Genomic DNA, 17,809 nt, shown 5'->3' with positions numbered 1-17,809 from the left:
ACTTGTGTTATTGTGGATGTTTTACTTATTGTGGATGTTGTTATATCATTTTAGATTGCATGCATATTGTTTAACAAACTTGTTAAGTATATCTATCGGTCAGTGTTTGAAGTAGTTTTGTTTTTGGTGTCACTAATTCACCCCCCCTCTTAGTGCTTTACAAGTCCATCAACATATGACCCACATGGGAGGGCAAGGATAGAGGCATGTCAATGTGTATTCGATGATGAGGACATTGAGGTGACAAAGATCAAGTGGGATGATATGGTGGATATGTATGAGCCTCTACCATTAGTATTGGTATGGGAAGTCTGCTTGTTGGCTGATTTGTATTGTGATCTCCATTAGTTTGTATATGATGGAGCTTCTAGTTTATTGTCCGATATTACCTTGTTACACATTTGGGCATGGGAGCACATAGTAGTTACTAGGCTAGTATGCATGATATTTAGGGGAGCAAGCTATCCATATGTGTATGCTTATCATGGTATGCTATCCCATCCTAAGCTGGGTAAGCTAGAGTATTGGAGACAAACATGAGATAGCATAGATTTCGTTGTGTGGTGGCCATATCTAGACTACGAGCCATGGGAAGATGATGATGCAAAGTTTCCTTATATTTATCAAACTTGATGGCTTATTGGTAGGACTCCATATATTATTTAGGTACACATCATTACTCGTATACTTAGATAGTTTAGCAGAGTTCATAGGATGCCCCAAGGTATGATTGAGTACATTCAGATGTACAAGGAGCATCCACAATGAGGTCCCATTGTATCATTCAAGGTGGTTCACACAATTTTTATTTCAATTCCTTTTTAGGCCTGGGATATGAGGATCTATATTATAGATTCTAGGATGATATATTATGCCTAGTAATTCACAGAGCATCCATTTCCTTGGTTGACTAGTCCAGGGGAGATACAACCTAAAATTGACGATGATGACGATGATGATGGAGCACCTAGGAGGAGGAGGAGATGAGAGGGAGAGGGAGAGGGAGAGGGAGAGGGAGAGGGAGAGGGAGAGGGAGAGGAGGTGGAGATGGTGGTGATGGAGGTGAAAGAGGAGGAGATAGAGGTGGTGATAGAGGAGCGAGAGGAGGAGATAGAGGTGGTGATGGGGGAGATGATGGTGGTGATAATGGTGGTGATGGTGTTGAGAGACTAGTATGGAGAAGGATACTTATTAGACCTCCTATATAGGTCCAAGTTGTACAACCACATGCACAGGAGTAGGATAGGTACAATATCATCCACCAAAGATTGATGTACAAGTGCAGCTATAGGCATCTTTTAGATAGGATGAGGAGAAGACACATGTTCCTATCTAGGATGATATGGTAGTCTTGCGAGCCCATGTTGCTCACTTAAAGGGATATGTGACTAAACAATAGGATACAATCATAGCACTGATAGTTGAGAGGGCACTTCTTGTGGGGGCGGGAAAAGCGAGATCGAGTGACTAGGACCTAATCCCACTTTTGCCAACACATTGGGAATATGAAAGAGACTAGGGAGATAGATCACTTTGGCTACTTCTTGTGAGAGGATTACCTCTTAGAGTTTCTATTCCTCTTGTTTCAAATGATGAGAAAAAATAGGGTTTGATTGATTGACTAGACTAGGAGATGAAGAATGAAGCATAAATGAACTTGAAATTGCACAAAATTGCGGATCTGAAACTAAGATACTGAAAGCATGAAAGGGGAAAGATTCTGGATGTTTACCCAATGCTACAAACTGAGCCTTGAAATTGACCAAGACCAGGGTGCCACGCCACTGTCCCTGAGAATCTGACAGAAAGATGCAACTAAAAGGATAAAATTTGAAGGTCCTGAGGCTGCAACATGTCAAAATTAACCTAAAAGTGGAGGGACCATGGCACCAAGCCACTATCCTGGGTAGGACTAGGGCACCATGCCCTTGTCCTTGACATTTTTCTGCACTTTTGATACTTCTTGGTGGTGTTGATTCTTTTTCTTGATCCAAAACTGCTTCCGGGTACCTGTTTCTGCACCTGCAACTGAAAAGGGAAGGTTTGGGTGGCTATATAGGGTTTTTCTTCACTCAAAACCTTGTGATGGTGATTTCCACCTCCACAAATAGCTGATAATGTACTGAAAATGTGTGTTCTAGAACCTTGTGTCTATGCAAGATCCTAAAATGAAAGAAACTAGAGCTACCCTATGCATGAGAGTAAACCCTAAATGTAAATGTGAATGTAAATAACAATGCTTCAAACCAAATATGCTAAATGGTCTAAAGAATGAATGTAAATATGAAAATTGATGTAAAGAAGCTCATACAAAGACATGAAAATAACATGAAATCATACCAATCCCCAGGGGAGAGATGTTGCCCCTAGATCTCTTATTATTCTTCAATGTCTTCAAGGCTCCTAATTGATGATGAATGCTTGAAAAATGCTTGATTAATTTTTTTGAATGTTGTTGAAGACTCCACATAAGCTTCTCTTTCACTACATAGAAGGCTCCTTGTGCTCTAAAAACTAGCTCTTAGATTCTTAGATAAATCAATCTTAGTTGCCTTTAAATGAAGAATGAGAGCTCTTATGTATGAAACCCTAGAGCTTAATTTCAGTTTAATTCTGCCTTTAGGCCAACCAAGGAATTGAATTTCCCACCAATCTTTTGGGGTCAAGCATTATAATATCATAGAAATGTGCTCTTGAAATTTCGAGAAAAAAGCCGAGGACCATGTGCACTCCCGCCACGGTCCGACCAACTTTTTACCAAATTTCTAGGGCCATTAGATAAGATGATATTAGAGTGAATCCCAAATTTACAACTGATTTCGAGGTGTTTTTATATGTGAAATCAGGCCTTAAAGGTCGAAATAGGACATAATTAGGGTTTATGATTAAATGATTTATTTGGAGGAATAAAATAACAAGGGGCACACTTAGGGTAAAGGGTCCAATTTTATAATGTAGGGAGTGATGAAAAATGAATTTAGATTTAATTAAATTAATTAATTAAATGCTTAAAGGGAAATTATAAATGCAAGATGTAAGACAAACTAAGGTGGGTGCTAACCTAATTTTGAAATTGTACCACCCTAGCGAGGGTGTACAATTTACGACACTACATTTAGCCCCCACTTTAGCGGTCATATGAAACTACATGCATATGCAAGCTAAAGTAAAGAAAAGTAAACATTCATGAAAAAAGATATATCCACAAGTTGTTGGATGAAGCCCCCAACAGTATCTATAGTACACAGTTAGGATCTGCACCCTACAAAACCACATGTTAGATAAAACCACAAAATCACCTAAATGCTTACTAAGGAAGGTGATGAAAATTGGAGGGTAGCTATATGCCCGCCTGTTTCGGCTTGCTAATTTTAGTGAGTTGAAACAGGGTATCATGTTTACCACATCGAATTGTGAAAGAATATTGATGACAAATGCTCACAAGAAGATTTGATACAAGATAAAAAACTAATGGAGAATCATTTGGTAAGAAAGAGAACTAAGCGTCAATTCCAACACAACAAAGAGTGTAAGGATTTGAGAGATTTTGAACACAAGATGAAAGATTTAAATGGAGACAAATGCAAAGAGAAGGAAGAAGAGATAGAAAGCATGAATACACACTTTGGTGATCCATGAGAAGAGAAAATGAACCATGGACATCTCACCCCTAAAACTAGGTGATCCATAGAGAGAAGGACATGGAAAACTAGCCCCCAGAGTCTGTCTAGGTGATCCATGTAAGTGAGGAGAGTGAGAACACCATTAGTTCCACTCAACCTCGTGCATATGTGTGCAAGTAGAACAAGGATACCTACCTTCAACACCAAGAAGATATCCATCATGCAACAATGTCTTAAATCCAAGCAAGAGAGAGAATACTCTTCAAGAAAGGATAAGATAGTTGAAAAGATATATCTTGCTATATAAGTGCAAAGGAGATCCTTGGAGGAGAAGAGATATTTGTTAAAAAGGTATCTACCTTCAAGAGGAGATGTCTTAGAAAAATATAACATCTTCTAGAATTAATGAATGCAAGAGTTTTGAAAAGAGAAGAGGATTGAGATGACATCAAAGAGATTATTTATAACAACACTTTTCTAAAAGAAGGCAAGAGATCATCATCAGGGATATGCACGTGCACAAAATAGAAGGGTTTATTATAAAAGATACTACTCAATGAAGAAAATAAATTAATGAATGATCAAACACTTCCAACACCAAGGAGGAGGTCCCAATTAAGGATATGTACTTAAGATCCCCATTAGGGATGCTTGTTCCAATATGAGAGAAGGAATTCAAATTTGAATACACCTCTACAATCAATAAGAAATCCTTATAGAAGACACTACTTCACAAAGGGGAAAATTTAATCTTAAGGATAGATGTTTGAAATCACTCTTGCCCCCATATATATAGGGGGAAGAGATGAGATAGAAATAGGCTATTATGTTTCTTCCAAAAGTATGCTTGCACGTGAAATTGTACCATCATGAATGACAATAAGCCCCCAGTAAGTGAGCTACCAATGTCACATAATGATGAGAAACATAATAGCCATTAATGTTATTTAAAAACATGATATATTGAATGAGGTATTTGAATATGACATGTTAAATTCTCCACTATAAGTGAGATTAGAAACATGTATAAGACGATGAAGCTTAAAGGGTCTTTAGAAAGAGATAAGTTTATAGGAGAAGAATAGGCCACTAAGTCATACTTCTCTTACACACAAGAAATATTGGGAAAGGGATAAGTTTAATTCATCAGAGCCTTATTCCTAGAAGAAGGGATTTTAGAATGAGTAAAAGATAAAATATCATACACAGGATTAGAAATCTCTTGAGGAGATTCATAAAGAGATTTGTTCATCACCAATATTTTCTTATGAGGGGGATGAATGTTGAAAGAAGTAGTAGATGATTTAATTGAGGTGAGGTCATCATCACTACTAAATATAGAATTCACATTGAGAGATGATCTTTTAGATGCTTTGGTGGGCTTAGAGGGATTATATCCGAGTCCAAATGAAGCTTCATGTGAATTATGCTCTAAATGAACTTTAATTCCTTGTTCATTTGTGCCACAACCATTGCCATCATAGCCACTCTTAACTAAATTGTGAAAACCAAGACCATTAAGGGATGCCAAATTAGATAGAGATGGTGATTCCCCATAGGTCTCAGTGCTATATGAATTAGAGGAAGGATTTGAAGAATTATTTGAATTAGAAGTAGCCACAAAGTTGTTACTTAGTTGCTTAGATAAAGTGGGTTTCTCTTTAGGTTCTTCTTTAGATTTCTCCTTCTTAATCTTAGATCCTTTCCATGATACTCTATACGGTCCTATAAAAGTAGGGGTAAAGTCTAGAGATCCCCAATCATCATCTAAGAACACTCCTTCGGGAGAAAAGATATCCTTGGGAGGAGATTCCAATTGAGTATAAGAATCAAGAGTACTAGAAGGAACAACATCATTAAAGGAAATAGATGTATTTGAAGAAGTAGAAGGATTTGAAGAAGAATGTGAAGTACTTGAACAAGAAGATCCATATTTTAATGGTTCTTGAGGTTTGGCAGCTAACAAAGGTATATGTCTTATTGTTATAAATGAATTTGACTTGCCTACGCAAAACCGAGGGGATGACTTGCATGCTATGAAGCCAAGGTCTCCCTAATAGAAGGTTATATGTCAAATTATTAGGCATAACATGAATGGGTGTATTTAACACAACATGACCTACCCTAATAGGAAAGGTTATGACACTTGGACATTATTTAGCAACATTATCAAAGCCTCAAATAGTAAGAGAAGAAGGTTAAATGAGAGAATGATCCACATTAATCTTATCTAATAAGTCTACACCACAAACATTAAGGCCAGATCCATTGTCCACAAGGGTTCATCTTATAGCACTATCATTGATAATAACCATAATCATAAGATGATCATATTGATGTTGGATTTCATGAGAAGGTAACTCATCTTGTGTGAATACAATTTGAGCTTTGGGTGTGTTTGTAGGATCAATCAAATAAGCCATGTTATTAGGTGCCACTGCAGGTGGGACATCTAATTTTTTCAAAGCATCTTGTAACATCCCATGATAAGAAGGTGAAGTTTGAACCAAATTCCAAATAGAAATATTAGCAGGAGTGGCCTTAAGTTGTTCAATGAGATCATACTCCTTGCTAAGATTTGATATATGAGGTTCTTGTGGAAGGGTAGGTTGAGAGGGAGGAAGTGAAGTTGGGATAATTGGAGGAGGACTAGGTTGCCTATTGTTTCTTGTGTTGTAGGTATGAGCAGCCATATTATAACTCGCTCTAGTAATTTTTTTAGCATACTCATAAGGGATCTTAGTAGGATAACCTCCTTACACATTAATAATAGGTTTCTTAGGAGTGGAAAAATAATCATTAGCATAACCACCTTGAACCACTAAGATAGGCTTATGTGGGGAATTTTGATAAGGACAAGCACCTTGAAATGTGAAGAGGGGTTTATTAGGTGTTTCATTCACATGTATCAAATTAATTGAGGACGGTTTAGGAATTTCAAAGGTGTCCTTAAAAGAAGATTAAACAAGATTGTTGGAAGAATTGTTGATAGTCTCTTCTTGCACTAAAATATTATCATGGATAAGACCAATTTTAGGAGGGAGACTAGAAGTAGGCATTGATGTTTTAGGAGGAAGAATATTAATAGGAAAGGTCATATCATCCTCTATCATCGAAGGATCTACATGGGGAATAAACTCTCTAGGGAAAGGATCAACACTACTCTCTAAAGTCTCACCTTGGAAAGGGATATCTTTGAAAGATATGTCAACAATCTTACCTTGAAATAGGGTATTTTTAAGAGTAGAACCAAGTTGAGGAGAGGGAGATGCTTTATTTTTAGAGAGAGAATAATTGTGATTCATGGAAGGTGAGAAGCTATCAAGGGAGTTGTCAATCATGACTTCATCCCCTTTGGCTAGGATTCTCTCATGGGGGAGAGAATAATCAACACCTTCTTCTAATGGTTCATCCCAAATAGTGAGATCATTGAAAGCAATATATTGCAGAAAGATGTCTTGATTGTTATTGCCAATTTCGAGAGAAGGGATAGCATTGTTCATTAATTCTTCATCCTTAGGAAGGAGAGATTCACTACATGTATTTAAATTATCCTATTTACTCAAAATGTCTTGAATAGGATCTTTAGGGGAGAGAGCATTAAGGAAATTTATTATGATTTCATCTTCTTTCTCTAAGGTATCTTTAGGGGTAAGACAAACTTTAAGAGAAGGGCAAGCATTTCTCATTAATGCATCATCTCTAGTCAAAATTCTGTTGAAATCAAAAGAGGAAATGCCATCAATAGGAAAAGTAGGGACAATACCATCTTCTAGAACAAAATTAACCTCTTGAGGGGAGTATTATTTAGGAGAGAGATTAACATCTTTCTTCAAAGAATCATGCTTAGGAAGGAGATATGTGAGAGAAGTGCTCATAACCTCTTGTTGTACTAACATGCCCCCATTGGTAAGATGAGATTTAGAAGAAGATAAGTCAATTTACATCAATACCTTTTCACTTAGAGAGGCATCATGTAGGGAATCTAAAGTAACATTAAGAAAGGTGTTTGTGATATCAACCTCTTCCTCTAAGATAGCTAGATGGGAAGGGCACATTTTAGGAGAATTGTCAAGATCACTCTTCAAATCTTGATCTTCAGAGCATGGGAGAGTTTTGAAGGGATTGGTTACAACTCTTTTAGGCAATAAAATATTGTCATAGATGAGAGGTTCTTTAAGAGAGGAAAAAATTGAAACAAGGGAAGCTAACCCATTATCACATTTAGGAAATGAATGCACCATGACAAAAAATTTCCTCTTTCAAATGATAACATATGCAAAATAGAAGGAAATGTTCAATTTTAACCAATATAAGCACTCTAAATGTTGATTTAGAAAATGAAATTTATGAGTGAAATGTGTTCCTAAATGAAATCTGAAATTAATGATCCAAATTAAGCTATCCACAAGTTCAATTTTGAATTAAAAAATTAGGGTTTTAACAAAATTAACCTCTAAATTTTTTAAAATTTGCAAGAAATTAAAAATTCTAAATGTAAATTTGAATTTGAAATAGAAAAAAATACTCAGATCTGAGAAAATAAATCAGAATTAAAGAAGGTCGGATTCACATTGGGTTCACCAAAATGTTGGGGCGGGAAAAGCGAGATCGGGTGACTAGGACCTAATCCCACTTTTGCAAGCACATTGGGAATATGAAAGAGCCTAGGGAGATAGCTCACTTTGGCTAATTTTTATGATAAAGAGAGAGCCAAGTATTACCTCTTAGTGTTTCTATTCCTCTTTTTGCAAATGATGAGAAAAACTAGGGTTTGATTGATCAACTAGACTAGGAGATGAAGAATGAAGCATAAATGAACTTGAAATTGCACAAACTTGCAGATTTGAAATTGAGATACGGAAAGCATGAAAGGGGGAGGATTATTGATGTGTACCTGATGCTTCAAACTAAGCCAGACTAATTAGGACTAGGGTGCCACACCACTATCCCTGAGAATTTGACACAGAGTTGTAACTAAAAGGCTGGAATCTGAAGGTCCTAAGGCTGCAACCTGTCAAAATTCACCTAAAAGTGGAGGGACCATGGCACCACGCCACTATTCTGGGTAGGCCCAAGGAATCATGCCCCTGTCGTTGATATTTTTTTGCACTTTTGAGACTTATGGGTGGTGTTGATTCTTTTTCCTGATCCAAAACTGCCTCCGAGCACCTGTTTCTGCACCTGCAACTGAAAAGGGAAGGTTTGGGTGGCTATATAGGGTTTTACCTCAGTCAAACCCCTATGATGGTGATTTTTACCTGCACAAATAGCCGATAATGTACTGAAAATGTGTGTGCTAGAACCTTGTGTGTATGCAAGATCCTAAAATGAAAGAAACTAGAGCTACCCTATGCATGGGAGTAAACCCTAAATGTAAATGTGAATGTAAATAACAATGATTCAAACCAAATATGCTAAATGATCTAAAGAATGAATGAAAATATGAAATCGATGTAAAGAAGCTCATACAAAGACATGAAAATAACATGAAATCATACCAATCCCTAGGGGAGAGATATTGCCCCTAGATCTCCTATTATTCTTCAATGTCTTCAAGGATCCTAATTGGTGACGAATTCTTGACAAATTCTTGATGAATGTTGTTGAATGTTGTTGAAGAATCCACATAGGCTTCTCTTTCACTACATAGAAGGCTCCTTGTGCTCCAAAAACCTACTCTTAGATTCTTAGATAAATCGATCTTAGTTGCCTTCAAATGAAGAAAGATAGCTCTTATGTATGAAACCCTAGATCTTAATTTCAACTTAATTCTGCCTTTAGGACGACCTAGGAATTGAATTTCTTGCCAATATTTTTGGGTTAAGAATTATAATATCATAAAATTATGCTCCCGAAATTTTGAGAAAAAAGCCAAGGACCATGTGCACTCCCGCCACGGTCTGACCAAATTTTCATCAAATTTTTCAGGGCCATTAGATATGATGATATTAAAGCGAATCCCAAAGCTACAGCTGGTTTTGAGGTGTTTTGATATGCAAAATTGAGCCTTAAAGGTTGAAATAGGACACAATTGTTGGCAATTGACACTCATTGGATTCATATGTTGTCATTGATGGCAACAAGATTCTATAGAAGGCATATACTGGCAGTTACCAGAATTGGAGGCATACACCGATAGATACCGGTATTGGAGTAATCAGGGTCATCACCAACATCGGAATCGACATCCAACACTTCAGTGAAGCCAACATCAGTTTGGGATCTGAAAAGTTTTATTTGTAAAATCATTTTGTAATTATTGTATAGGGCCGACATTGAATATCTTTTGTAATGTATTGTAAGCCAATATAAGGCATATTGTTTGTAGAGGGTATATAGGTTAGTTTATTAGGTCAATTTGATATATGACAAGGTAGAAGAATAGTGTGATGTGAAGGATATGTATGTAGGTCATTTATATGCGAAAGTTATATCATGCTATGATCAGTAGATGGTTTGTAAAGCATTCTTGGAGGAAAGGAGATACCGGTAAAAGTGTTCAGGGTTTATGAACCGGTACAGAAGAGAGCTTTAATCGGAACTCTTTCTGGCATTGTAGATGCATTTTGTGAGTTCACCATTATTGTTTTATCTTAGCAGAAGCTTGTAGTCAGTGAGACTCTTTTGTGTTTAGCAGTGCGCTCTAGGCAGTGTGCCTTCTTGCATGTGCAGGCCCCATACTATGTAATATCTTTCGTATGGCCAATGAGTTGATATTGCGGGTCACAAATCCCACCGTGGTTTTTCCTCTTTGAGGTTTTCCACGTATAAAATTCTGTGTGTTATGGTGTTCATTCATGTGGCTAGTTTATTTACTTCATGTTATATGTTTCTTCATTTACCGATTTATATGTGTATGTTATAATAAGTTAAAATCTTGTTTTACTGATAGAACACTGATTTAGCCCCCCCTCCCCCACCCTCTCAGTGTTCTTGGATTCCTTGTATTCCAACAATTGGTATCAGAGCTTGGTACCTCAGAGGAATTTTAACAGCTTGAGGAAGAGCCTGAAACCAGAATCACTGAACATGGCTATGGAGAAGCAACTTGAGATAACACTTGAGGATTATGATGCTGAAAGGTTGAAGAACTTTAAGTTGCAAGATGAATTGAATTATTCTAATGAATTCATTCTTGTTATGCAAGAAATGTTATCATCAACTCAAGCTAGGAGGAAGGAACTTTTGCAAAACCAAGATGATGAAGAAAAAAATGCACTTAAGGAACAATGTAAAAAACCGAGTCAAGCAAATATGCTCATGAAGAATGAAATGCAAGACCTGACTATGAGGATGTCAAAAGATATTGAAGACAGAAAGAAAAATGAAGAAAATATTACTGTATCTCTGAAGAACAAATTTGAAGAATGTGGCAGATTGCCTCATGAGAATGATCTATTGAGAACTGATTTGGTACAATCCTGGAATAATGAACAAGAGATGGAGAGACAAATAATGACTCTAAGAGATGATCTAACTACTGCAAGTGAGTATAAAGAAAAATTCAGGATTAGTGCTGCACAGTTGGATGATTTATTGAAAAGACAAATGCAGAGTGAATATTATAGAGGACTTGAATTTGTACAAGGCAAAAGCTCCGGTACTGCAAATGAAGATTAGACAACTGGTATGCATAACTCATTAGACCAAAGGAAACTGGTAAGGCAATCTAATGCTTACAAATTCAATTGTAGATGTTGTGTTTGTAATAAATTTGGGCATATGGCTAAACAATATAGAATTAGAGCAAATCAAAACTACAATTCAGTTCCTGGTCAATGCACAAATTGCGAGAAATATGGTCATAAGTCAGAAGATTGTAGAATGAATGTTAAGTGTCATGCATGTGGAAAGTTTGGACATTTGGATAATCAATGCAGATCAAGGAATGACATCGGATATGGAAAAGAAATTCAAAAGAACAATGTTACATGTTATGCATGCAACAAAATAGGTCATATTGCTAAGTACTGTAGAAGCAAGAATAAACCGGTTAGCAATGACAAAGCAAATGAGAAAGGAAAGAAGAAGGTAGATGAAATACAACAAGATCACACCAAGAGATGGGTTAGAAAGTCTAAAGAACCAAGTGAAGATGCAACTACATCGGTAAATGCACTAGTAACTCCACCGGTAGAACAGAGCATTCCTGCACCGATAGGAAATTCAATCGGTAACTAAGGCATATGCCTTAGGGGTTGGAAAATCCATTGCAAATCTTGCATATTCCCCAAAAGAGATTTGGAGTGTTGTATTGATCATTGATGGAGGTTTATCTAGCATAAAACTGTGAAACTGACATTCAGTAGGGTGCACCGCTAAGCATGTATGACAGTGAAGGATTAGGGTTTACTCGCTGATAAAAAGGGAAAATGGACTCATTTTCACTCACCCAGCACTCGAGAAAACCAGAGCGAAGCAAAGGCAAATCATAGGTGATCAAGAGTGAGCATTCTAAGGGATTTCCAACAATTATTTGAGAAGTGATCATGATCTTTAAACTGACGATCGTTATCCAAGTATTTCTTTGAAATGGCATATGGATCATCATCTGCTCCTACTTTCATTGCGAATCCCACTATTGTTGAGGTTAAGGATAGGCTTAGACTTGTTTTCAAGGAAGTTCCTTAAATTGCAATGAAGGAAGACTTTACTGGCGCATTTTCAAGGGTTTCTTATGGCGTAGTCTATGTGGAAGATGTTAGGGCTTATATTCACTGCACCTTATGGGATTTAGGCACTAAGGAAATCAAGGGAATGTATCAATCTGTGATACTAAGAAGATCTAGAATAGTCAAGCAGAAATATCAAATCATTGAAGACCTAGGGTTAACCGGAATCCTGTATATACCAAAATTCAAGGATGAAATGATTAGATATGTTCTGAGCAGGGTCTATAATGAATTCATCTGGCTAGACCGACCTCACATAATCACCAAAGAAGCAATTTAGGTGGTCACCGACTTACCCAAAGTTGGAAAGGAACTAGGGAAGAAGATCTCCAACACTAAGGTTGAAAAGCTCACCGATGCAACTTATGATGGAAGGTCAATGAGGGTCAGCACCATCAAAGATATAGATGTAAAATTTGCTAGCATGATCATCGGCTACAAGGTAACACAATCAAGTCGATTAAACTTTGTTGCTAGTTCCTGTATCCATGTTGCATATCAAATGATAAAGAATAATGGAAAGTATGATTTGTGTGAATGGTTAAGAAGTGAATTAATGTTAAATCTTGGCAAAATCAAAGGTGTTAAGAAAGGAACTTTCCGATTTAGCAATCTTATTGTTTTCTTGATGTTATATTTCATGAATGAGCTACCAGGTTTGGGAAAGATATGTTGGGCTCATGACATATTGGTAGGTATGTAGATTAAAGACGCAATCACTGGTCTTGGCAGCAACAAGGATGATAAGCTTTGGGGTTTCTTTAAATATTTTCAAGAGAACATGAGACCGAGGGAGAGAATATCCAAACACATTGTGGAGAAATATTCCACCAAAATTTGCTTCACGGTAAAAACAGATGAGACACTCATGGAAGCGGTGGAACCTAGAACAATATGGGTCACTGAATTGGGGTATGAAGTTGATGACAACATCTTGGAACTATATGCTAAAATGTTGATTGATGCTCCTTTGGATGATAAGGATGAACATTTTGGTACTGTTGAGGAGAAGGCTCTTGAAGTTAAAATTGGATTCAATAAGAAAAGGAGGGAAAAGAAAATAGACAAAATGTCTACCTTTGTTCAAAATTTAATTCAAAGGATAGATACAAAACTAGGTTCTGGATCTAAACCAATAGATCAAACGACAATGGCAGCTGCAACAACTGTGGTGAAAAGTGCTTCTGAGGTAAAGAGGCCAGCAAATTTCACATCTCCTATCACTTCTGACTCTGATGCAGAGGATAATCAACCTCTTGCATTTAGAAGGGTACAGAGGAAGAAAGTTGACAAGCCTCCGATAGAAGAGAAGAAGGTAGAGCCAAGGAGGAAGCTAGTAAGAAAGGTGACAATAACATCCACACCTTCGGCAAGGAAACCTACTCAGAAGAGGAAGCTTGCTCCATCCGCTCCTACAAACCCCAACAATAAGAAGAGTAAGAGTAATGAAGCAACTAAATATGGTAATATGACTTGTGCAGAGTTAATTGATGAGGTAACAAAAGATGAAATTTTGAAGAATGTGTCAAATTTATATGAGCATTCAGATGGCAATGAACAAAATGAAACAGAAGAAGCAATTTTGTTACATTTAGACATATATAAGAAGGCTTTGGTAGAGATTTTGAAGGAAATTCCTTTATCATTGTATAATAAGTTAGATGCAAGGAGATTAGATGCAATGAAGAGGGACAAAGAGATTAAAGAAGTTGAACTTTTGGGCATTTGTGGTACTATAAATAATGAGGAAATGAAAAGATGTATAAAAGTTGCAAATAGAACAATCTTTAGTAGCAAACCCCGACAAATAATCTTAATGATGGGTAGAGTCAATGAAATAATAATGAGACCAGAGATGGTTGGGCTAAATTCTTCCAAAAGAATCCTAATTTCCTTAGTTCTCAAGATGAATTTGCTAAGGCAACAACTCCCACCATTCCGGAAAAGGAATTTTGGGAAGTTCAGATCAAATTTTGAATGAACTGGTAGATAAACCTAAAATTGATGAGAGTGTACAGACTAAACTAGAAGATACAACATTTGTATAGTCTGAGCAAGACAATATAGGTACTGTAGACGTATAAAAATGACCATATTCCTAAATGAATATTTTATGTTCATTTCTCTATTCGATTAAATCCAATTTAATTAAATTACCCACATTCCTCTATTTAATTAAGTAAATTACTCAATTTATTTAAATTAAATTCACTATACCCATTTAATGAATAAATCATTTTATTCAATTAAATCCCCCCTATCCACTTTTAATTAAATTCAAATTTAATTAAATAGTTATCCTAAATTGAATAAATCTAATTTATTTAATTGCAACCAAATTGAATAAAATACTTTATTTCAATTAAATCCTATTATCCCTCCATCCACTTGCAAAATCCCAAACCCCTTTCTAATCCCTTCTAGAATCTTCTAATCACTTCTAATTAACCTAACCCCTCCTCTAAACTTTGTCACATCCCTAAGCAAAGGGAAGTCACTTCTCAAAACCTCAAAGTCTTTGATAACCATTAAAGGCTTTCAACCTTCAACCACTTAATTCCTCAAAGTCTTTGATAACCATTAAAGGCTTTCAACCTTCAACCACTTAATCCCCCAAAGTCTCCAATAACCATTAATGGTTAACTCAAACCCTCTTACATGGTTAAAACATTTGTTTTGACTCAACCTTCATCCAACCCAAGGGTCTCATCAGGCCTTTAATGCTTTGACCATGATTATCTCTTAATCATTTGCACAAAGGTTTATCCTTGGATTAAGTCTTAATCCATTGGGTAAACCTAACTTAAGCTTGACCCTTATCTCTAGATGACCAAAAGGTCTTCTCAAGCATTTAATGTCTCCAACCCCTTCTCTCAACCCAACCCTATGTTGACATTTGTCACCATTTCATTGGTGCCAATTACAAACATGGATCCTCAACTTTCAAACTCAACCCTTGATTAAACCATTCAATCTTGACCATCCATTGCCCTATTCTTGCTATAAATAGAGCCCTCATTCCTCCATTTTAAACAATCATCCTTCAAATTTGTAGCATCACACTTATGCTCAAATACATTCAATCTTTCATATCATTTTTATGCTCATCATTTAGCCTATTTTAAATCATAAACTAGTCTAAATATGCATGTTTAGAATACTTTCTTTATCATTTAGCTCAATCATAGACTAAATATATCATGTTAGGATAGTATTCATACTAACCTTGTCATCTTATCATCTAGTTTATTGCATTTCTAGAATCATACATAGCTTATAACACATCTCATACTAAAATCTATCAAAGCATCCCTCATTCTTGCATTTGCCATCCCTAAACCATTTTGCTCAGTGATCTGAGAGCAAAAACATTGGTTTGAGGGACATTGTAAGATAGAAAACCATGGGACCCCCCTTGGGAAGCTGAGTAATACTTCATTACTCCATAGCTTACACCAAGAAGTCCTGTGTGTGTGTGTGGACAAGTCTTTTGGAACATTTTTCACATATTAAGTTCTATCGACCTGCTTTTCCCGCATATATTTATGGCGCCCACTGTGGGGCTAGACCCCATATATCAAATCGGTTTTTGAATTTAACCACTTTTGTAGGTCTACGGGAAACATGAATCAGCGCGTTAAGTTAACTTTTTAGCGCATTCGGTTAACAGCCTAGCGCAGTCGGTTCACTGTTTAGCGCGTGGGGTCTATACTCTAGCGCGTGAAGTCCTTTTTTTAGCGCATGACCTCCACTAATATATTCCTATAGGTATCAATGTGGGAGAAAAATAGAGTAGCGCATCTGAAAAATAGTTTGGCACATCGGGTCTGTTAGATAGCGCATCCAGCTCACTGTTTAGCGCATGCAGTCCTTTCTGTAGCACATCACAGACATAGAGCAAAAATTCAAAATTGTAACTGAACTGAGATTTTAGACTTGTGGAAGTCCCCCAAATCATCTAACATTTTTTCTCTGGTTTGCTAGTAGGACTCTAACAATTTTCTTGCAGGTGGAGCGGGCCATTTTCTTTTAAAGCAATTTCTTTTGCTGACCAAAACGTCGAATTTACTTTGTTGACCAAATTCATTTTCATAGATCAGAAAATCATTGCCTTGCATGGATAAAATAAACACCATGTTTTCATGGAGCAACATCTCCACATAGATTTTAGCAAATCACTGAATTGAAAGGATAAAATAAACCAACTTGATTGCTTTGTCTCGAAAGTGGAAGGAATATGCTCTCCCCTTAACTGGGTGATCAAAAATCCAGACCACTCTTACAGCTTTCTTTATTTCAAGCAATAAAACCTTTAGCAGGCCTGCCTTCCCGAGGAGTTGGAATCAACTCTTAAAGCCGTTTACGGCCGGTGTGAAGGGAAGGACCTAAGTGGGGAACGACTTTGATGCCAAGAATTCCAATCCACTATAATCAAATGTGGAAAGTGACAAAAGTCCTTTTCAACGGTTGTGCGTAGCGATTAGCCTTCCCCCAGTATCCTTGAGATACGTAAAGCCTTTGTTCTAAAGGTTGGGAAGCCTCCTGAGGGAGTTTATCACTGACGGCCGAATGAAAAGCCTGATTACGAACCATAGAAATAGAAACTTTGAACCGAGTCAGTAACCAGACATTTATAACATCATAGTGCAAGGGTGGGGAAGAATCCGCCCCCAAGATTACTCACCATATATCTCCCAAGATAACTACTCAACTGTGAAGCAATTCACTTTGAGTTAATTTCTGGCAAAAGGCAAAAAAACGAGCACCCTCTAGGGGGTGACACGGCTGTTTGAGCTGACGGAGTATCGAGACTAGTGGGCTATGATGTTATTTATGACCCTTGACTAAAGAGTCTTTCTGAAGTGTGTTACTTGTATCAAAACCTATTAAAACATTGGGGATTTGAACACATCCTCGCTAAACATACACTTTTTGTTAGATTAGGCAAAATGGTTGTACTTTTTATGCCGTGTTTGCATTTATTACTTCAGAAAATCATCCATAAAATTTGAAAAATTTGCAACAAAAATTCAAAATTCACAAAAACCAAACCAAAGAAAATATTCAGGGCAATTTAGCGCATAAGAGCAACTTCTTAGCACGTGGAGTACTTCTGTTAGCGCATCCAAACCGCCAGCTAGCGCGTGGGTTCAAAACAGTAGCATTTTATCTTAAACCAAAAACAGTGTAAAAGCCTTTAGCGCATCAGAAAAATAGTTTATCACGTGGAAGCAATAGCTTAGCGCGTAGCATCCAAACATTAGTGCATATAATCCAATAGTTAGCGCGTCGCAGACCCAGGATAGCGCATAGATTTTTCAACAGCTAGAAAAACAATTTTAACAGTCCAAAAACTTTAGTGCGTGTCTGGGGGTAGCCTAGTGCGTGTGAATGTTATTTTAGTGCATAGAAAAATTTTAGTAGCGCATGTAGACTCTGTTCTAGCGCGTGATCCCAAAACAGAAAAACAGAGAGCAAAACCGAGAAATTTTTTGAAATTTTCAAAAACAT

This window comes from Cryptomeria japonica, chromosome 1, assembly GCF_030272615.1.
Source record: "Cryptomeria japonica chromosome 1, Sugi_1.0, whole genome shotgun sequence".
In the NCBI taxonomy this organism is placed as follows: domain Eukaryota; kingdom Viridiplantae; phylum Streptophyta; class Pinopsida; order Cupressales; family Cupressaceae; genus Cryptomeria; species Cryptomeria japonica.
Note: the sequence above shows the minus strand (reverse complement) of the source record.